Consider the following 24073-nt stretch of genomic DNA (forward strand, 5'->3'; position numbering starts at 1 on the left):
ATGCATTTGATCTACCACACCATAACACCACCACCACCACCACCGGCAGCAACAACTTCAGACACTGGAAATTTCTAGAGATATTTAGCTGCTTGATAAATTTCTATGCCCAATCTTTTCTGTTTATTTTTGGCAATATTATACATGCACATAAATTGTTTTTACTAGTCTTATTATAAAAGCAGTAGTTCTCTGTGTCCTTCTTCCCCTTCCACAGGAACAACCTCTATGAATTTTTAGCTGATACTTTTCAAAATTTTTTTAAAATTTATTTACTTTTTAAATACATTTGTCTCTGGCTCCCCCCCACCTCTTTTCCTTGCCCCCTCTCTCCTTCCCTCCCTCACCTCTTCCCCTTTGGTTTTGTCCATGAGTCCTTGCTATATGTTCCTTGACTTTCCCCTTCCCTTCCCTTTCCCTGCCCCCCCTTCCCTCTTGTCTCTGTTGATTTCTTTTCCTTTCAGTGTTGCTGGTCATATTTTCCTTGCATCTTTGCATTGTTGGTTAGGTTCCGCTTATAGGTGAGATCATACGGTATTTGTCTTTCGCCCCCTGGCTTATTTCGCTTAGCATGATGCTCTCCAGTTCCATCCATGCTGTCGCGAAGTTTAGTAGTTCTTTTTTTCTTTCTGCTGCATAGTATTCCATTGTGTATATGTACCATAATTTTTTGATCCAATCATCTACTGATGGGCATTTAGGTTGCTTCCAACACTTAGCTATTGTAAATTGTGCTGCTATGAACATTGGGGTGCATAGGTTCTTTTGTATTGGCGTTTTGGTGCTCTCAGGGTATAGTCCCAGCAGGGTAGGAGGACTTTTCATACTAATTGGGCTGCACATTGAATCACCCCATTCCTGAGCCTCGCCCCTCAGATTTTTACTAATGGTCCAGAGCGTGACCTGGTCCTAAGTATGCTTCTAAAGCTCCCAGGTAGGGAGCCAGGGCACTAGAAGAGAGTCAGTAAGATTTTTCTGTAAAGAAACAGATGATTAATTTATGCTTTGTTAGCCACATGCAGTCTCTATCATACAGTCTTTGTTTCTGTTTTTTGTGGGTTTTTTCTGTTTGTTTGTTTTACAATCCTTTAAAAGTGTAAAAACCGGGCTTAACTCAGGGGACATAGGAAAATAGACCATGGCCAAATTTGGCTACCAGGCCATCATTTGCTAAACCCTGCACTAGAGATTCCTACTCAGCCACCCTTCAGCCTAGTACCTTTTGCTTCCTCTCTATCCATGGAGATTTCAATTAAACATTATATATTCACCAAAAAAAAAAAAAAAATGCATTTGATATGTTCAAAGATTTAAAAGGAAAATAAAGAGAAGAAAAGTGAAACACAATCAAAAGAACCAAATGGAATTTTTGGAGATAAAACATAATCTATCAAATTATGTTTTAACAGCAGATTTAGACATCAAAAGAAGAGAGGGGACTTCAAGATGGTGGAGGAGTGAGTGGAAGTTACACTGACCTCTTCCCAGGACCAGTCTGCAATTACAACTAAATTGTGGAAAATCACATGTAAAACAACTTAAAAATAGTGAGAGAGGAGCCTTAAAACCTTGGACAGAGAGGAATCAGCTTCAGAACAACCTAACTGGTAAGGAGTGCGGTAGAGGCTCAAGAAGGTGGACCAGGCACCCAAGGGCGGCAGTGCCAGAGGGATATTTCAACAGTCAGTTGGATCCCCGCCAAGAAGAGCAGGGTCTGAACCATAGGCGGGGATCTCCAGCCTACAGCACAAGAGCCCAAAAAGTACACAGAAAACATGCAGCTGTGAAAAACAGCAGTGTGCTCTCTGCCTGAGACAGGCAGCTGGAGACACAAAGAGCTGTTTAAAGGGCCAATGCAAAAATTTGTAGTGGTAGCCACTTTCCCTGGGCTCCAGCAGAGGCAGGGGTACAGTGGGCTGGAGCGACCTGAGGAGAGCGTGGAGAAAGAGGCTTGGGAAAAAGAACTGAGAAAGTAGATGGCAGGGTCCGGTGCTGACTCACGCCCCATTTTGCAGCTGCCATCTTCCTCAGGCAGACCACTCCCCCCAGTGGCAGAAGTGGGAAAGGGCACAATAGCTACGCTCCCAGTAGGCTCTGCCATGGCCCAGTGCTGCGCAGGCCTGGGTGCTGAGTGCAGAGCACTGGTCACAGATGGTGGATGCCTGGCTGTGGGGGACGTGGAGTGATCTAGAGACATTTGAAGAGGGTCTGGTGACGGAGGCGCTGGGGAGAGAGAACTGAGGGAGTGGCCGGGGTATCCCAGTGCCGACTCCTCCCGCAGGCGGCTGCAGCCACCTTACACAGGAAAACCACTCCCCCTAGTGGTAGCAGTGTGAAAGGACACAATAGCCCTATCTACATGACGGACACCATCCTGCTCTGACTACTGAGGGCAGAGAGACTAGATTAATAACTGGAGTAGACAGACACAGACATTAGATTCCTGGAAGTCTCTTAAAGACTACCTCAGGTCATATGGGGTCAATAGCTGACAATATCAGAGGCAGATACAGAAACAAAGAGAAAAAAAAAGTGGTCTCCTACTAGAGAAGTTCACACCATAAAACAGGAAGTCAAGACACATCAATTTAAGAAGCAGAAGTAAAGAAGAGTCTCACAAATAATGGGAAGAAAAAGAAACATCCCCCAACTGAAAGGAAAGGAGGAATCCCCAGAAAGAGAACTAAATAAAATAGAGGCAAGTAAACTATCATATATGGAGTTCAAAACAATGGTTCTAAGGAAGCTGAATGAGCTCAGTAAGCTCAAAGTGAATTAGCAAATACTAGAGTGAATTAGCAAATACTAGAGAGAAACCATGAAGAACTTACTGCAAACTATATCAGCATGAAAAAGGACATAGAAACTATCAATAAGAGGCAAGATGAAATGAAGAATACAATTTCTGAATTGAAGAACACAGAAGGAATCAAAAGCAGGCTAGATGAAGCGGAGGACTGAATCAGCAAGCTGGAGGACAAGGTAGAATAAAGCTCCCAGAAAGAGCAAGAAAATGAACAAAGACTGAAAAAGAATGAAGGGTCATTCAGGGAAATGCAGGACACCCTGAAACGTAATGACATCCGTATAATAGGGATACCAGAAGGAAAAGAGAAACAAGGGATAGAGAACTGGTTTGAAAAAGTAATGATGGAAAACTTCCCTAATAGGAGGAGAGAAAAAGCCACACAAGTCCAGGAAGCACAGAGGGTCCCATTCAAGAGAAGCCCCATGAAGCCCACTCTAAGACACATTATCATGAAAATGGCAAATATCAAAGACAAACAGAGAATCCTAAAGGCAGCAAGGGAGAAACAGGTAGTAATATATTAAGGTAGCCCCAATACAGCTAGCAGTTGACTTCTCAACAGAAATACTACAGGACAGAAGGGAGTGGCAAGAAATCTTCCAAGTAATGAAAAGCAAAGGGCTGCAATAAAGACGGCTCTACCCAGCAAGGCTCTCAATTAAAACGGAAGGCAAAATAAGGAGTTTCTCAGACAAAAGAAAGCTAAAAGAATACACCTCCACCAAACCAGCACTACAAGCTATGCTAAAGGGACTACTTTAAGACTATAAAGAAAAAGAGTGAGAGAGGATCACAGTTAAAAAGGGAAAAAATGAATAAGTAGGACATACACAGGGTCCAGAGACATATAAAAGGATGCTCAGAATCACTAGCCATCAGAGAAATGCAAATGAAAACCACAATGAGATACCACTTCACACCAGTCAAAATAGCCATCATAAATAAATCAACAAACAACAGGTGCTGGTGAGGTTGTGGAGAAAAGGGAACTCTAGTGCATTGTCGTTGGGAATGCAGACTGGTGCAGCCACTGTGGAAAGCAGTTTGGAATTTCCTCAAAAAGCTAAAAATGGAACTGCCTTTTGACCCAGCAAATCCACTGCTGGGACTATACCCTAAGAATCCCAAAACACCAGTTCAGAAGAACCTATGCACCCCAATGTTCATAGCAGTCAATTTACAGTAGCCAAGTGCTGGAAGCAACCTAAGTGCCCTTCAATAAATGAGTGGATCAGAAAATTATGGTACATTTACACAATAGACGACTATGCAGCAGGAAGAAAGAGCTACTATCCTTCGCAACAGCATAAATAGAATGGGAGAGCATTATGCGAAGTGAAATAAGCCAGGAAGTGAAAGACAAATACCATATTATCTCTCCTATAATTGGAATCTAATGGAATCTAATCAGTGAAGCAAGCAGGCAAGGAAAATATGACCAACAACATTGAAAGAAAGAAGAAATCGATGGGGACGGGAGGGAGGGAGGAAGGAAGGTAAAGGGGAGGGGAGAGGGAAGGGTCAGATTAAGGAATAGGTATGAAGGACACATGGACGAAGCTAAGGTGTGGAAGGATTGAGGCGGGGTTCTGGGGGTAGGTGGGGCAAGGGAAACGGTGGCAGGTAAATGGAGACTAATGTATGTGAAAAATTTTTAAAAAAGAAATAAAGAAAAAATGAGTAGACTTGAAAACACAAAAATAGCAACTATATAAATTAAGTAAAAAGAGAAAAAGCCTGAGTAAAATGTATAGAGCCTTAATGGTCTATGGAACAGTATCAAATAACCTAACGTACTTAGAATTGAAATTCTAGAAGGAGAAGAGTGGGGGAGAAACAAAATAATATTTAAAGAAATGGCAAAATATTGTCTGGACTTGATGGAGATGGAATTTATATTCTCAAGAAATCCTGAGCATTACAAACACAAGAATAACAAAACCTGTTATAATTGAGCCAAGTCCAATTGCTGGAAACCAGTGGTAAAGAGGAAAATCTTGAAAAGTAACCAGAATAAAATAAGGAATATTATATTTAGAGAAAGATAAGCTTGACCTTAGATTTTTCTCCAGAAACTACATATCCAGAATACAAGGAAACAATATGGCTAAAATTCTACAAGAAAAAATACCTACCAACTTAGAATTTCATATCCAGCCAAAAATGATCAGAAATGAAGGTGAAATAAACAATTTCTAAAACAAATTCTCTCCTGAGACTATGACACACACAAAAAAAAACAATAAAAACCCCACAAAAAACCAAACTGCACTAGTAGAAGAAATGTAAATGTCTAAAGGAAATTCTTCTAGGAAAAAGATAATGCTAACAGATAAAAAGTTAAATCCACTCAAAGGAATGAAGAAAAACAGAAATAGTAAATATATGGGCGAATAAAAAGTGTCTTTCATTCACCTAATATTTTAATTTCTTTAAAGATAATCATTTAAAGTAAAAATAATAATGCACCATGGGGTTTATGATATATATAGAAGTAAAATGTAAGAACAGTAAAATAAATGGGGAGAGAGAAAATAAAAGTATACTATGAAGTAATTTATTATTTGAAGGTTAATTGTGACAATTAAAAAATGCATGGTTTGTACACTAATCAGGGAAAAAAAATGATGTGTGGCTTATATAGCCATAATAAAGATAGAATGGAATACTAAAATTTCTCAATATAAAAAAAGGCAGGAAAAGTTAAATATAGAACTACCGTATGATCCAGCAATTCCATGTCTGGGAACATATCCAAAGGAAATGAAAACACTAAAAAAGATATCTGCACACCCATGTTTATAGCAGCATTATATACAATAGCCAAGATATGGAAACAATCTAGAGTCTAACAGTGAATGAATGGATAAGAAGATGTGGTGCATATACACAGTGGAATGTCATTCAGTCATAAAAAATAAGGGAAATCTGCATGGCTGGTGTGGCTCAGTGGACTGAGTGCCGGCCTGCAAACCAAAGGGTCACTGGTTTGATTCCCAAGTAGGGCACATGTCTAGGTTGCAGGCCATGGCCCCAGAAAAAGGTGTGTGAGAAGCAACCATACAATGATGTTTCCCTTTCTTTCTCTCTCCCCTCCCCTCTGTCTAAAAATAAATAAATAAAATCTTTTTTTTTTTTAAATGAGGGAATCCTATCATTTCCAACAACAGGAATGAGCTGTTGAAGTTACTATGCTAAATGAAGTAAGTCAAAGAAAGACAAATACCATATGACTTCACTTATATGTGGAGTCTAAAAATAACCCCCCCCCCAAAAAAGAACTCACAGGAAAAGAGAACAGGGGCAAAAGGTAGGCGGATGGGGAATTGGAGGAAGGTAGTATAAAGGTAAAAACTTGCAGGTGTAAGAAAAATAAAAACTAGGATATGAAACGTACAACATGATGACTATAGGAAAGTTAAGAGAGTAAATCCTAAGAGCTCTCATCTCAGGAGAAATTTTTTCCTTCTTTCTTTTGTTTTTATTGCTTATATATGAGATGACAGGTGTTAGCCGAGTGCATTGTGGTAATCATTTCACAATATATGTAAATCAAACCATCATGCTGCACACCTTAAACTTATATAATGATGTGTGTCAATTATTTCCCAATAAACCTGAAAAAAAGGCAGGAAAAGAGTAAAAGAAGAAATAAAGAATAAATAAGACAAATAAAATAAATAACATATTTACATACACTGTATTAATAATTACATTAAATGTAAACAACCTTAGACTAAAATTCAAAGACAGATATTGTAAGATTGGATTTTAAAAAAGCAGGATTTGCCCTGGCTAGTGTGGCTCAGTGTATTAAGTGCCAGCCTGTGAACCAAAGGGTTGCAGTTTGATTCCCAGTCAGGGCACATGCCTGGGTTGCAGGCCAGGTCCCCAATTGAGAGCAAGCAAGAGGCAACCACACATTGATGTTTCTCACCCTCTTTCTCCCTCCCTTCCCCTCCCTCTAAAAAATAAATAAATATAATATTTTTTTTTAAAAACACAGAAATCTAACCATGGCATACTTAAAAGAAAAAAAATACACGAATGCATAAATATAGTTGGAGATTTCAATGCTCTTCTCTCAGTAACTGATAAAACAATGAAACAGAAACTCAGTAGATATAAGAACTGAAGAACTTGACCCAATTGACATTTATAGAACATTTCACCCAACATAAAAAGAAATCCACATTCTTTTCAAGTATACATGAAACACCCAGCAAGATGACCTCATGGGGCCATAACACAGTCTCAATAAATGTAAAAGGCTAAAAACTAAAAAACTGGAAAAATATTTTTAATCTCTAAATATTGAAAATTAAATAATACTACAAAATAACATAAGGGTAATTTGAAAATTATTTTGACATAAATAAAATGAAAACATAATATAACTCTGTAGGATAAAGGTTCCACTTCTGGTGTGTCAACGTAAGGAGGTCCACATGACCATTCCCTAGTGAAGCTGGTTAAAATTATAAAAAAGCAAACTTAAATGGTCTTTTAATGGTCTCTTGGTCCTAAGGACATACAGTTAATGAAAAAATATTTCAATAAAACCAACTAAAACTGGGTAGGAACAGTGAAAGTCTGTTGTATCTGAAGGATGACCTGTTCCCTCTCTCCCTACTCGCAGCTCAGCAAGATGAAAAGTCCATTCCACTCCAAGAACACTGCTCTCTCTCCCCTGAGTACCCGGTCAAAAACTACAGTATCTTCATATGAGGGGAAGAATATTAGCATTTCTCATTCCACCACAGGCTAAGTTCCTGGCAAGTATGGCTGGAAGATGGGGGCTTCCTTCTTCTGTCCAGGCTTTATACACAGGATAGAGGTTCTGTCTCGTTTGTGGTTCACTGAGAATATGGTGGCCCTGATTCTCCTTGACACAGGTTGTTCATAAAAAAGAGGTTCCACACCAGCAGAGGCATGCACAGAAACAGAGGCTACAATCCTACTCCCACCACTCCTACCAAGTGCATAGATCCTAAAATAGACATGCCAGTCAAAGACAAGTGCACCACTGTCCCTACATCAGCTTGAGAGACATAGCTCAGAGATTTTTGCCCAGAGGGAGAGGGAAGCCATAAAGTAGAAAGTTCCTAAGTTCATTCAGAGAAACTCATGTCATTTGCAACAGACTGTGGGGGAGTTCAAGCCTAAGGTATTCTCAAGAACAATGAACAGTATGTTGAAAAGACTTGAAAGGTATAGTAAAAAAAAAAAACAATAAAAAAAGAGACTAGTAAACTCTTTAGAGATAAAAGCTAAACTGTAGGTCAGCTAGTTTACTAAAGAATACCAAAGAGACTTCTAGGAAGAACATTCTCAGGTTAAAAAACATTCAAATATTGACCTCTAAAAAACTATCCATATGCAGTGTTGTCCAACCTGTGGCCCACAGGCCGCATGCAGCTCAGGATGGCCATGAATGCGGCTTAACACAAAATCATAAATTTACTTAAACATTCTGAGATTTTTTTTGTGTGATTATGTGTCACAATGTATTGAATGTGTGGCCCAAGGCAACTTTTCTTCTTCCAGTATGGCCCAGCGACACCAAAAGGTTGGACACCCCTGCTTGAGATGAACCCAAATTTAATTGAACCAGTTGATGAAACAATTTATGTTGGCGGGCACTGTTGAAAACAATAAAAAAAAAAAAAAAAAAAACAGCCAGAAATTAGTGGAGCTTAACAGCTGAGTGAGGTTAGGAAGAAAGTCAGAAAGGCCCTGTAATCTTAGGGTAACTGTAAACATACCTAAGGAAATCCTCAACAAATGAAAAGATAACCTACTGAATGCGAGAAGATATTAGCTAATGATACATTGGATAAGGTGTTAATATCCAAAATATATAAAAGTAATTCTTACAACTTAACACCAAAAAAAATTTCAATTTAAAAAAAGGACAGAGGGCCTGACTAGGATTTCTCTGAAGAGGACATACAGATGACCAATAGGCATATGAAAAGATGTTCAATATCATTCATAATCAGAGAAATATAAATTAAAACCACAATGAGATATCACTTCACACCTGTCAGAGTAGTTATCATCAATAAATCTACAAATAATAAGTGTTGGCAAGGATGTGGAGAAAAGGGAACTTTTGGGAACTACTGAAAGAATTGCAAATTGGTGGAGCCACTATAAAAAAAAGTATGGATGTTCCTCAAAAAATTAAAAATAGAACTACTGTATGACCCAACAAACCCACTTCTGGGTATTTATCTGAAGAAATCCAAAACACTAATTTGAAAAGGTATGTGCACCCTTAAGTTTATTGCAGGACTATTTACAATAGCCAAGTTATGGAAGCAGCTTAAGTGTCCATTAACAGATGAGTGAATAAAGAAGATGGCATGCATATATACAATGGAATATTATTCAGTCATAAAAAAGAATGAAATCTTGCCATTTGTGACAACACGGATGGACCTAGTGGATATTATGCTAAATGAAATAAATCTGACAAAGACAAATACCATACGATTTCACTTACATGTGAAATCTAAAAAAAAACCGAAAAACCAAAAAACAGAAATGAACTTATAGATACAGAGAATAGTTGCCAGATGGGAGGGGTGTTTGGGGGATGGGTGAAAAAGATAAAGGGATTAAGTAGTACAAGAAATACAAATTTCCATTTATAAAGATAGTTCAGGGATGTAAAGTTCAACGTAAGAAATATAGGCAATAATATTGTAGTAAGTAGGTACAATGTCAAATGGGTACTAGACTTGGGATGATCACTTCGTAAGGTATATAAATGTCTAATAACAGTGTTGTATACCCAAAACTAATACAATATTGTATGTCAAGTGTAACTGAAAAACAAATTTAAAAAAATTAACCTTGACCACCTTATATCATTCACAAATATTAATTCAAAATATATCATAGATCTAAGAAGTACAGTATTTCAAGAAGAAACAGAAGAAAGTCTATGCACCTTGGTATATGCAAAGATTTATTAGATGGGACAAAGAAGTACAAAGTATACAAGAAAACTGATGAACTGAACTTTATCAAAAATTTCAAACTTCTCTTAAAAAGACTTCATTAAGACAAAAAAAGGCAAGTCAATGAATAGAAGAAAATACTTAAAAATACACATATCTGACAAAGGAAAATTTAGAGTAATTTAAAAAAATCTCACAACTTCCTAACAAGAACCCTAATAAAAATATGGTCAAAAGATTTGGCTATTTCACAAAAGAAGATATATTAGTGATCATATATATGATCAGAAAATGTAGAAAGCTGCTCAACATCATTAGTCATTAAAGCTATAGTATTTCTATACACGGGTCATTTTAGTTACTTAGGGACCATGAGACACACCAGACCCCTCTTCTTCCAGGACCATTCCAGAAGGCTCTGAGACTCTTCCAGACACGCCCTTCCCTAAGTAGCCCAGTCTTGAAGGGCATCTTGGCTTTCTATTCACCTGTGAGAGATAACTGGGTGTTGACTTGATTTGAATATGAAATGAGGTCTGTCCAGAAGGTATCCAGTCACGTAATATGAAAAATAAAGACATTTATTAAAGATACAAGATATAAGAAACATTCTACAGCAGACAGTCATGCCTTACTTTCCTTCAAAATAGCCACCTTGGGACCTCACACAGTTCTCCCAGTCACCATCAGCTGCCCTGTCGTATTTTCCTGAATGTCATTAATGGTCTGAAATCTCTTCCCTTTCAAAGATGATTTTAGTTTTGGGAAAAGAGAGAAGTCACAGGGCACCAAATCTGGGCTATAGGGGGGCAGAGTCACCTGGGTAATTTGATATTTCACCAAAAAACTTTGCACAAGACATGATGCATGAGCAGGCGCGTTGTCATGATGAAGCTGCCAATCACTAGTTGGCCATAGCTGTGGCCTTCTGAATCATCTGACTAGCTTCCATGGAGGAATGTTCAAGCTTAACGCAAACTTTGATGCAGGAGATTCAAGATGGTGGAGGACTGAGTGGAAGTCACACTCACCTTCTCCCAGGACCAACCTGGAATTACAACTAAATTGTGGAGAACTCACCTGGGACAAACAACTGAACAATAGCGAGAGAGGAGCCTCACAACCTCGGAGACAGAAGAATCAGCTTTAGCGCAATCTAACTGGCAAGGAGTGTGGTAGAGACTCAAGAAGGCAGAAAGGGCACCCACAGGCAGCAGCACCAGAAGGATATTTAAATGGCCAGTTGGTTCCCCCTGAGAAGAGTGGGCTCTAAACCAAAAGTGAGGATCTCCAGTCCACAGCACCAAAGCCCAAAAAGCACACAGATAACAGCCAGCTACAAAAAGCGGCAGGGTTGCTCTCTGCCAGAGATGGGTGGCTAGAGACGAAAAGAGCTATTTAAAGGGTCAACACATAAATTTTTATTAGCAGTCACTTACCTTGGTCTCCAGCAAAGGCAGGGACAGAGTGGGCTAGAAGACACCTGGGGAGAGACAGGGGAAGGAGGCTTTGGGGAGAGAACTGAGAGAGTAGCTGGTGGGACCCCACTGCTGACTTATCCCCCATGTGGCAGCAGCCATTTTTGTCAGGCAGAGAGCACTCCCCCTAACCGGCAGCAGTGTCAGAGAACCCAAGAGCCCTGCCCCAAGGTGGGATTCCACCCCGCCCTGAGCTGTGTAAGGTGTCCTGCTGAGTGCAGAATGACTAGATTAACAGCTGAAGGAGACAGCCACAGACAATAGATTCCTGGAAAACTCAAACAGACTGCCTAAGGTCAAACAGGGACAACATCTGGCATCATCAGAGGCAGATCCAGAAAGAAAAAACAGCACTCTTCTACCAGAGAAGTTCACACCACAAAGCCAGGAAATCAACACAGATCAATTTAAGAAGCAGAAGCCAAAAAGGAGAGTCTCACAAATAATGGGAAGACAAAGAAACACCTCCCAATCAAAGGGAAAGGTGGAATCCCCACAAAGACAACTAAATGAAATAGAGGCAAGTAAACTATCAGATACTGAGTTCAAAACAATGGTTCTAAGGAAGCTCAACGAGCTCAGTGAGCTCAGAGAGAATTACCAAAAACTACAGGGAAACTATGAGGAACTTACTGAAAACTATACTACCATGAAAAAGGATATAGAAACTATCAATAAGAAACAAGAAGTAATGAAGAATACAATTTCTGAATTGAAGAATGCAGTAGAAGGAATCAAAAGCAGGCTATATGAAACCGAGGACTGAATCAGCAAGCTGGAGGACAAGGTAGAAAAAAGCTCCCAGAAAGATCAAGAAAATGAAAAAATACTAAAAAAAAAATGAAGAGTCATTTAGGGAAATGCAGGACAACCTGAAATGTAATAGTATCCATGTAATAGGGATACCAGGAGAAGAGGATGAGGAAGGCATAAAGAACCAGTTTGAAAAAGTCATGATAGAAAACTTCCCTAATTGGAGGGGAGAAAAAGTCACACAAGTCCAGGAAGCACAGATGGTCCCATTCAAGAGGAACCCAATGAGGCCCACTCCAAGACACATCATCATGAAAACGGCAAGTGTCAAAGACAAACAGAGAATCCTAAAGCAAGCAAGGACGAAACAGGTAATAACATATAAGGGAAGCCTGGTACAGCTATCAGCTGACCTTTCAACAGAAACACTGCAAGCCTGAAAAGAGTGGCAAGAAATATTCCAAAAAATGAAAAGCAAAGGCCTGCAACCAGGACTGCTCTACCCATCAAGGTTCTCAATTAAAATGGAAGGCAAAATAAGGAGTTTCCCAGACAAGAGGAGGCTAAAAGAATACACCTCCACCAAACCAGAAGTGCAAAATATACTAAAGGGCCTGCTTTAAGATGAAGAAAAAGTCTATGAATACCCAGTTGCTTTTAGTTGCCAATACGTGATATTACCAATATTTTTTAATACATATTAATCTGATTGTGTCAATGTTATTTTATTGTTCCTTTATTATTTGTTGAAACTAAACCTGTTTTTTGTAGATTTCTTGCCTATTTCTATTATTTTTCTTAAAAAAGCTTTAAATGACTTTTTGGTATTCTTTATCCATTTATTGATTAAAGGTTTGTAGAATCTTTTTTCCCTAAAAAAAACAACTACTAACCATTTTTTAGATGTGATGCAAATACTTTCCCATTCTATTACTTGTCCTTTTACTTTTTTATATGTATATTACTATATGGTCTTACATGTTTAATATAGTTATATTGTCAATATTTTACTTTATAGCTTCTGGATTTGAATGTTACTTCAGGGTAAGAAAAATATTATTTTGTATTTTCTCTTAAAACTCCTTAGATTCTACATACTGACTTTTAACCCACCTGAATATTTGTTGTATAATGTGTGAAATACGGCTCTATATTTGTATGATTTCAAGTAACAGTGGTCCATGCACCTTATATGTTGAATAAGCATTATTTTCCCCATTGATTTGAAATATCAATTTAATCATATATTGCATTGTTAGACATATATATGTTTGTTTCTAGAATGTTCATTATATTTCATTGATCTACTTGAATATTTCTGTGCTGGTGTCATGTTGTTTTAATTGCTGAGACTTTTTAATGGTTTTAATTTTTTAAATATTTTATAATTGACTTTGACATTAAAAAATAAATAAAACCAATCTGCATTCTAAATAAATAAATAAATAAATAAATAAATAAAAGGGGTAAATTTTAATGCAAATTTATTGCTCTACTCACTCAGTCATTTTGAATGTGACAGCCACACAGTACATGTGCTCGCTCAATGGCATCTACTATCCCCACTGACTAGTACAACGAAGTCATCATTATGCACGCATGCGCATTCCAGTCTACTCTCCTTGGCTACCAGGTTACACTGATGTCATTCAAACCATTCTTGTTATATTAACAATGTCTGGACTTTTTCCAGACAGACTAACGCACGCATGCATGCACACACATCCAGCAATAAGTGAATACATATGCTTTTCAAGCTTATTTCAACTATTATCAAATATTGTGTACCCTGCCACCAATCAAGTCTTTATAGGTACCAAAGAATTACTATGTTATTTTATTTGATCATAATATACAAAATTAAAATAAAAAACAGAATAAGCTGAAGTCCCTTGTGCATTAAAGTTTTTTTAAATAACTTTATGGATCAAAAATAAATCATAGTTGAATTAGGTGACATTTAAAACTGAATGGCAGTAACAGCATTACCTCAAAACTTGTAGGATACAGCCAAAGAAATATTTAGAGTGAAATTTCCAGTCTTAAAGTTATAGAAAAGAAATAATGATAAATTATGAAATGCAGTCGATTTATTCTAACATTTATTTGAGAGTTTAATAAGGGCAAAGTATAGTCAAAATAATTTTGGGGAACATGAATCCTACTAAATACTAAAACATAAAAGAACAATAGAAGCTCCAAGAGTATATTGTTGTCAAGGAGACAGATAAATTGACCAATGGAGCAGAATGTATGGAAACTTATTTTTATGACAAAACAGACTTATAACTCAGTGAAGAAAGGATGATATCCATCCACAGAAATATAAAATTGTATCTCTATTTTAACATATACAAAATCAATCTCGAGTAAATTAAAGATCTAAATATTAAGGGGAAAATATCACATACTTTTAGAAGAACTTTTAAATGACAATATAAGAAAATATTTTCCTGGTCTTGAGATAGTAAAGGATTTCATAAAGAAGACAAAAAAGCATAAGCCATATGGTAAAAGGTTGACTAATTCTAACAGCACAAGAATTGAAAACTTCTGTTTATATTAATGAAAAGACAATCAACAGATAATATAACTGTTAATATCATTAAAGGATTACTATCAAGAATACATAAATAATTCCTTTAAATCAATATAAAAAAATAAACGAGAAAATAGAAAAATAGGAGAGCTTAAGAAAATTCATTCCAGAGAAGTTCTGGTCAACATAGAGATGTAGGTAGATAGACTTCACCTTCTCACATAACCAAAGGAAGGAAACAAATTTAAAAACAGAACAACTAGAATTACGAGAAAATCAAACTTTATGGAAGTCCAAAAACCAAGGAGTTAAATAAGAAACATTCATCCAGACTGGTGCACTGAGACAAAGAAATATGGCCCAAATGAAAGAACAGATCAAAACTCCAGAAAAAGAACTAAATAACGAGTGCTCACTTCAGCAGCATATATACTAAAATTGGAACAATACAGAGATTAGCATGGCCCCTGTGCAAGGATGACATGGAAATTCATGAAGCATTCCATATTTTTATGGAGCAGAATAAAGGGCCCAGAAATAAACCCATGTCTCTATGGTCAATTAATATTCAACAAAGGGGGCAGAAGGATAAAATGTAGTAAAAAATAGCCTCTTCAACAAATGGTGTTGGGATATCTGGACAGCTACATGCAAAAAAAAATTGAACTCGACCACCAACTTACACCATATACAAAAATAAACTCAAGATGGATAAAAGACTTAAATATAAGTCACAACACCATAAAAGTCCTAGAGGAGAGCGTAGGCAGGAAAATCTCAGATACTCCACACAGCAATATTTTCACTGATATGTCCCCTAGAGCAAGGGACATAAAGGAAAGAATAAACAAATGGGACTTCATCAATTAAAAAGCTTCTGCATGGCTAAAGTAAACATGAACAAAATGAAAACAGAAACAACCACATGGGAAAATATATTTGCCAACGATATCTCAGACAAGGGTTTGATCTCCAAAATACATAAAGAACTCACAGTACTCCATTGCAGGAAGGCACACAATCCAATTAAAAAATGAGCAAAGGACCTAAGCAGACACCTCTCCAAGGAGGACATACAGAGGACACAGAGACATATGAAAGGATGTTCAGCATCATTAACCCTCAGATAAATTCAAATTAAAACCACAATGAGATACCACTTCATCCAGTCAGAATGGCCTTCATAAACAAATCAACAAACAAAAGTCCTGGGAAGGTTGTGGAGAAAAGGGAGCCCTTGTGCATTGTTGGGAATGCAGACTGGTGCAGCCACTGTGGAAAACAGTATGGAATTTCCTCAAAAAACTAAAGATGGAACTGCCTTCTGACCCAGCAATTCCACTGCTGGGATTACACCCTAAGGACCCCGAAACACCAATTCAAAAGAACCTAAGCACTCCAATTTTCATAGCAGTGCAATTTACAATAGCCAAGTGCTGGAAGCAGTGTAAGTGCCTAATATATGAGTGGGTCAAAAAACTGTGGTTTAGGAGAGAGAAGATAGTGGAGGAGTGAATGGGAGTCACGTTGACCTCCTCCCAAGACCAAACTGAAATTGCGACTAAATAGTGGAGTAATCACCTGGAAAGCAGTGGAGCGATAGTGGGAGAGGAGCCTTGGTGCCCCGGACAGTGGATTCCACTCTCACACATCCCAACGGGTGAGAATTGCGGTGGAGGCGCGAGAGGGTGGGCTGGGTGCCCACGGGCACTGGCACCAGAGGGACATTGAAACAGCCAGTTAGCTCCCCCTGAGAATAATGGGGTCTGAATCATAAACAGGGACCCCTAAACTACAGCAGCTAAAACCAAGAAAATACAGACAAAACGCAACCCTGAAAAGCTTAGGGGCGTTCTCTACCAGAGACAGATGGCTGGGGATGCAAAGAGACATTTAAAGGGCCAACGCAAAAACTGCAGTGGCAGCCACCCTCCTTGATCGCTGGGTAGAGGCGGCAGCAGGGTGGGTTGGTGCCTGGGAAAACCCTGGTGAGGAAAACTGTGTGAAGAGAACTGACACGGCGGCCGGTGGAGCCCCGGTGATAATGCACCTCCCACTCTGCAGCTACCATCTCGCTCAGGCATAAAGGGAATCAATTAACCTGCCTTTTGTGCGCTCCGCACACAGCTTGTGCACCTGTGAGCTGGGGGGCTGAGTGGAGACTGGCTGGGAGAGCCTTGAGGAGAGACTGGAGACAGAAGTGTTGGGGAAAGAACGGGAGGAGGAACCGGGAAGTCCCGACTCCCTCCCCAGTCCATAGTCTCCATTGTGGGCTGGAAAGGCGCACCCCCAAAGAGGCAGAAGTGGGGCACACATGAAACACACTGCCTGCTATTGAAATGCAGTCCACACAGGGGGTGGATCCTTGGCCAAAGGGGTCACGGAACTGCCCCGAGACCCCTGCAGAAAGACTGGAAATAGAGGCATTGGGGAAAGAACGGAAGGACGAACTGGGGAGTACCGACTCCTTCTCCTTTCCATAGTCCCCATTGTGAGGGAAGAGGCCACACCCCTAAAGAGCCAAAAGCCGAAAAGCACACACAGACACCCCAAAGCCACCCAGTGCAGGCATGCACACTTGCGCTGAGTGGCTGGCAAGGGTTGGCGAGCGTGTTTGTGGACCCGTGTGGGCTGGCGAGGGCTTGCACGAGCTGGCAAGGCCTTCCACAGATTGGCACCAATATGGCCTGCGAGGGAGTGTGCAGAGCGGCAAGGGCAGGTGTAAACTGACCCATGCGGCCCGCAATTGTGGAGCGGATCACAGAATTAGTAGATGCTGGGCTGAAGGGGTCACAGCTGCCCAGAGTCCCTGGAGGAGAGACCTGAAACAGGATTAACTGGAGAGTCCTGGAGCTGACTTCCTCCCATTTCCATAGTCTCCATTTGGCGAGGGCAGGCAACGCATCCAAAGAGCCAAAAGCGGGGAAAACACACAATAGAAGACCCTAAACTGACCCGTGCCGGGGAGCTCGCCGGCCAGGGGGCCAGATGAGTACACGAGGTCGCAAATAAGCTCCCTGGTCTGGGGCAAGCACATGTGAGTCCAGGCAGGCAGGGGATCCTGCCCCGCCAGGGAGCACGCTCAAGGAGCCGGCATGAGAATGCATACCGATCCCAAAAAATAGCCAGCCCTGACTGAAGGGGTCACAGAGCTGCCCCAAGCAGGACTCAGACACAGACAGTAGACTCCTGGAAGGCTCAAACAAACAACCCAAGGTCATATAGGGTCAACAACTGACATCATCAGGGGCAGGCCCAGAAAGAAAAGGACAAAAATACTTAACAGACTCTCACAAAAATGGGAAGATAAAGAAGTTCCCCCCAAATGAGTGGAAAAGGGGACTCCCCACAGAGAGAGCTAAATGAAATAGAGGCAAGGGAACTATCAGATACTGAATTCAAAACAATGGTTCTAAGGAAGCTCAATGAGCTCAGCCAGCTCAAAGATAGCTATAAGAAACTGCAAAGAAACAATCAGGATCTTACAGCAAACTATATCAGCCTGAAAAAGGACATAGAAGCTATCAAGACACAAGAGGATATGAAGAATACCATTTCTGAATTGAAGAACACACTAGAAGGAATCCAAAGTAGGCTACATGAAGCCGAGGATCGAATCAGTGAGATGGAGGATAAGGTAGAAAGTAGCTCCCAGAAAGACCAAGAAATGGAAAAAAGACTCCAAAAGAATGAAGAGGCATTTAGGGAAATGCAGGACAACCTGAAACGCAATAATATCCATATAATAGGGATACCAGAAGGAGAAGAGGAGCAAGGGATAGAGAACCTCCTCGAAAAAGTAATGATGGAAAATTTCCCCAAATTGAGGAGAGAAAGGCTCTCATGGATCCAGGAGGCACAGAGGACTCCACTCAAGAGGGACTCAAAGAGGTCCACTCCAAGACACATCATCATTAAAATGGCAACTATCAAAGGCAAAGAGAGAATCCTCAAGGCAGCAAGGGAGAAGGAGAAAGTAACATACAAGGGGGACCCCACACGCCTAGGAGCTGACTTCTCAACAGAAACACTACAAGCCAGAAGGAAATGGCAACAAATATTCCAAGTCATGAAAAGCAAGGGCCTACAGCCAAGGCTGCTCTACCCAGTAAGGCTCTCAACTAAAATAGAAGGGGAAATACGGAATCTCCCAGACAAGAGAAGGCTAAAAGAATACATCTCTACCAAACCAGCACTCCAAGATATGCTAAGGGGACTGGTTTAAGAAGATGAAGGAAAAGAATGAGAGAGAGAGGAACACAGGTAGAAAGAGAAAAGATGAGTAAGTTTCTATCAGTAATATCTCTCAATGTGAATGGACTAAATGCCCCAATCAAAAGACACAGCGTAGCTGAATGGATAAGAAAACATGACCCACACATGTGCTGCCTACAAGAGAACCACCTCAGAGCAAGAGACCTACACAGATTGAAAGTAAAGGGATGGAAAAAAATATTCCAAGCAAATGGGCATGAGAAAAAGGCCGGGGTTGCTATACTTGTATCAGACAAAGTAGATTTCAAAACAAAGGCCATAAAAAGACCCAGAGGGGCACTTTATCATACTTAAAGGAAGAATCTATCAAGAAGACAGAAACACTGTAAACTTCTATGCTCCCAATACAGGAGCCTCCAAGTTTATAAGGAAATTGTTGGATGACTTCAAAAAAGACAGCAACACACTGATAAGTAGGGGATTTCAACACCCCACTGTCAAAAATGGACAGATCTTCCAAACAAAACATTAATAAACATATTGTGGCGCTGAATGACACACTGAATCAAACACACTTAACTGACATATATAGAACCTTACATCCCAAAGAAGGAAAATACACATTCTTTTCAAATGCTCATGGCAGTTTTTCAAAGATCGACCACATGATAGGAAACAAAGCAAACCTCAGGAAATTCAGAAAAACTGAAATAATATCAAACTTTTTCTCGGACCACAAGGGATTGGAACTGGAAATCAACCTCAAAGAGAAACTTCAAAAACTTGCAAACTCATGGAGACTGAACAGTAGACTATTAAACAATGAATGGGTCAATACCGAGATAAGCCATCAAAAAACTTCTGGAAACAAATGACAATGAACAGACAACAGTCCAAAACCTATGGGACACAGCAAAGGCGGTCCTGAGAGGGAAGTTCATAGCAATATAGGCTTACCTTAAAAAGATAGAAACATTTCAAATGAAAGACCTAACACTACAAGAACTGGAGAAACAACAACAAATAAATCCCAGAGCAAGTAGAAGGAAGGAAATAGTCAAGATTAGAGCAGAACTCAATGACACAGAGACGAAAAGACCAATTCAGAGGGTCAACCTATCCAGAAGCTGGTTCTTTGAAAAGATAAATAAAATTAACAAGCATTTAAGCAGACTCATCAAGAATAAAAGGGAGAAGACCCAAATTAATAATATCAGAAATGAAAGAGGAGAAATAACAACTGATACCACAGAAATACAAAGGATCGTCAGAGACTACTATGAACAATTATATGGCAAGAAATTTGAAAATCTTGATGAAATGGACACAGTTTTAGAAAAGTATAATCTTCTAACACTGAAGGAGGAAGAAACAGAAAGCTTGAACAGACCGATAACAGCTGGGGAAACTGAAGCAGTCATCAAGAAACTCCCGGCACACCAAAGCCCAGGGCCGGACGGTTTCACAGGAGAATTTTACAAAACATTTAAGGAAGAGCTAACCCCTGTCCTTCTCAGACTATTCCAAAAAATCCAAGAGGAGGCAAGACTCCCAGGCTCTTTCTATGAGGCCAGCATCACCCTGAATCCAAAACCAGATAAAGACCCTACAAAGAAAGGTAGGCCAATTTCGCTGATGAACATAGATGCTAAAATCCTCAACAAAATATTGGCAAACCGCATCCAGCAATACAGTAAAAAGATTATCCACTACAATCAAGTGGGATTCATCCCAGGCATGCAGGGATGGTTCAATATACACAAATCAGTAAAAGTGATACATCACATAAATAAAAGAAAAGACAAAAACCACATGATCATCTCGATAGACACAGAAAAAGCATTCGATAAGGTACAGCACCCATTTATGATCAAAACACTCAGCAAAATGGGAATAAATGGGGCATTCCTCAACGTAATAAAGGCCATATATGAAAAACCTACAGCCAACATCATACTCAACGTGCAAAAACTGAAAGCTTTCCCACTAAGATCGGGAACACGACAAGGATGTCCGCTTTCACCGCTTCTTTTCAACATCGTATTGGAAGTCCTAGCCACAGTGGTCAGACAAGAGAAAGAGATAAAAGGCATCCAAATAGAAAAGGAGGAAGTAAAGCTATCATTGTTTGCATATGACATGATAGTGTACATAGAGAACCCTGTAGACTCTACCAAAAAACTCCTCAACCTAATAAGTGAATTTGGCAAACCAGCAGGATAGAAAGTCAACATTCAGAAATCAAAGGCATTTTTGTACACCAGCAATGAAACAGAAGAAGAAGAAATCAGAAAAAAAAATACCATTCGATATAGCAAGAAGAAAAATAAAGTACCTAGGCATAAATTTAACCAAAGACGTAAAAGACCTGTACGCAGAAAACTATACAACATTGAAGAAAGAAATTAAGGAAGACACAAATAAATGGAAGCATATACCATGCTCATGGATTGGAAGAATTAATATCATCAAAATGTCCATACTACCCAAAGCAATTTATAGATTCAACGCAATCCTTATTAAGATACCAATGACGTATTTCACAGAAAGAGAACAGACATTTCAAAAATTTATATGGAACCATAAACGACCCCGAATAGCCGCAGCAATTTTGAGAAAGAAACACAAAGTAGGAGGGATCACAATACCGGACATCAAACTCTACTACAAAGCCACCATACTCAAAACAATCTGGTACTGGCACAAGAACAGACCCATAGACCAGTGTAACAGAATAGAAAGCCCAGAAATAAACCCAGGTCTCTATGGGCATCTAATATTTGACAAAGGGGGCAGAAGCAAAATGGAGCAATAATAGCCTCTTCAACAAATGGTGTTGGGAGAGCTGGATGGCTACATGCAAAAAATTGAAATTGGATCATCAGCTGACACCATACACAAAAATAAACTCAAGATGGATAAAAGACTTAAATATAAGTTGCAACACCATCAAAGTCCTAGAGAAGAACATTGGCAGGAAACTCTCAGATATTCCACGCAGCAATTTTTGCACTGATATGTCTCCCAAAGCAAGGGACATAAAGGAAAGAATAAACAAGTGGGACCTCATCAAAATAAGAAGCTTCTGCACGGCAAAAGAAAACATTAGCAAAATGAAAAGGGAGCCAACCATATGGGAAAGTATATTTGCTAATGATACATCAGATAGAGGTTTGATCTCCAAGATATATAAAGAACTCACTCGACTCCACTCCAAGAAGACAAACGATCCAATCAAAAAATGGGTAAAGGACCTGGGCAGACGCTTTTCCAAGGAGGAGATACAGAGGGCCCAGAGGCATTTGAAAGGATGCTCAGCATCACTAGCCATCAGAGAAATGCAGATCAAAACCACCATGAGGTATCACCTCACACCGGTCAGAATGGCCATCATAAACAGATCAAAAAACAACAGGTGCTGGCGAGGCTGCGGAGAAAAGGGAACCCTAGTACACTGTTGGTGGGAATGCAGACTGGTCCAGCCACTGTGGAAAGGAGTGTGGAATTCCCTCAAGAAGCTCAAAATGGAACTGCCTTTTGATCCAGTGATTCCCATGCTGGGACTATACCCTAAGAATCCCAAAACACCAATACAAAAGAACCTATGCACCCCAATGTTCACAGCAGCACAATTTACAATAGCCAAGTGTTGGAAGCAACCTAAATGCCCATCAGTAGATGATTGGATCAAAAAGTTATGGTACATATACAGAATGGAATACTACGCAGCAGAAAGAAAAAAAGTACTAAACTTCACGACAGCATGGATGGAACTGGAGAGCATTATGTTAAGCGAAATAAGCCAGGGGTCAAAAGACAAATACCATATGATCTCACCTATAAGTGGAACCTAACCTACAATATAAAGATACAAGGAAAATAAGACCAGCAACACTGAAAGGAAATCAACAGAGACTAGAGGGAAGGAGGTGGGGGGCGGGGAAAAGGAAGGGAAGGGGAAAGTCAAGGAACATATAGCAAGGACTCATGGACAACACCAAAGGGGAAGAGGTGAGGGAGGGAAGTAGGGAGGGGGTAAGGGAAAGTGGTGGGGGGTAGGCAGAGACAAATGTATTAAAAAAAATAAAATAAAATTTAAAAAAAATTCTAAATGTGATGATACACCATATCTTGCATACTATGTTCATGATCTTAGTGTCATATGTAGTTAAATGCTATGTTCATATTTATGCAAATAAAAATTGGAAAAATAAAGAAAAAACAACTGTGGTTTATTTACACAATGGAATACTACACAGCAGAAACAAAGGAGGAACTTCCACCCTTCATGACAGCATGGCTGGAACTGGAGAGCATTATACTAAGTGAAATAAGCCAGAAAGTGAAAGACAAATATCATATTATCTCCCCTATAAGTGGAATCTAATCAAGAAAACAAACAAGCAAGCAAAATATAACCAGAGACATTGAAATAAAGGACAAACTGACAGTAACAAGAGGGATGCGAACAATGGGGGAAAGAAGGGGAAGTTGCGTCAAGGAACATATATAAAGGACCCACGGGCAAAGACAACAGGGGCAGGGGGCAGGATTGAGTGTGGGGGGTGGGGGTGGGTAGAGTAGGGGAGAGTATTGAAGGGAAAATGGGAGAATGGGGACAACTGTGACAGAACAATTTAAAGAAAGAATTAAGCAACGAGGACATAGCCAACCTATCAGATGCAGAGTTCAAAACCCCAGTAATCATGGTGCTCACAGAAATGATTGAGTACAGTAGCAAAATAAAGGAAGAACTGAAGGCTATACAAATTAAAGTAGAGCAAAATATACAGGGAACCAACAGTAAAGGGAAGGAAACTATAACTCAAAACAATGATTTGGAAACAAAGGAAGAAGTAAACGCTCAACCAAAGCAGGATGAAGAAACAAGAATTCAAAAAAATGAGAGGCTTGGAACCTCTAGAAGAACTTTAAATGTCCCAACATCCAAATCCTGGGGTGCCAGAAGGAAAAGAGGAAGAGCAAGAAATTGAAAACTTATTTGAAAAAATAATTAAAGAAAACTTCCCCCATCTGGCAAAGGAAATAGACATACAGGTCCAGGTCCTCAGAGAATCCCTAAAAAGTTGGGCCGAAAGAGGAACATGCCAAGACACATCATAATTACATTACCCAAGATGAAAGATAAGGAGAAAAATATTAAAAACAGCAAGAGAAAAGAAGACAGTTACCTACAAAGGAGTTCCCATAAGACTATCAGTTCATTTCTCAAAAGAAACCTTGCAGGCAAGAAGAGGCTGGAAAGAAGTATTCAAATTCATGAAAGGCAAGGACCTATATCCAAGATTAC

General features: G+C 39.5%; 1 protein-coding gene and 1 non-coding gene across 3 annotated transcripts in view; one reads left to right on the forward strand and one right to left on the reverse strand.

Moving 5' to 3' along the window:
* The window catches only part of TSGA10 (testis specific 10), an 87738-nt gene that overhangs the window by 16805 nt on the left and 46860 nt on the right, over window positions 1–24073 (reverse strand). The gene's annotated exons all lie outside the window — the stretch shown is intronic.
* On the forward strand, window positions 14956–15059 carry LOC129081016 (U6 spliceosomal RNA). Its single transcript, XR_008530254.1, has one exon. It is a non-coding gene; the product is annotated as a U6 spliceosomal RNA (small nuclear RNA).

This window comes from Pteronotus mesoamericanus, unplaced genomic scaffold (genome assembly GCF_021234165.1).
Source record: "Pteronotus mesoamericanus isolate MK-2021 breed Mesoamerican mustached bat unplaced genomic scaffold, CSHL_Meso_final contig_121, whole genome shotgun sequence".
NCBI classification, from domain to species: Eukaryota; Metazoa; Chordata; class Mammalia; order Chiroptera; family Mormoopidae; genus Pteronotus; species Pteronotus mesoamericanus.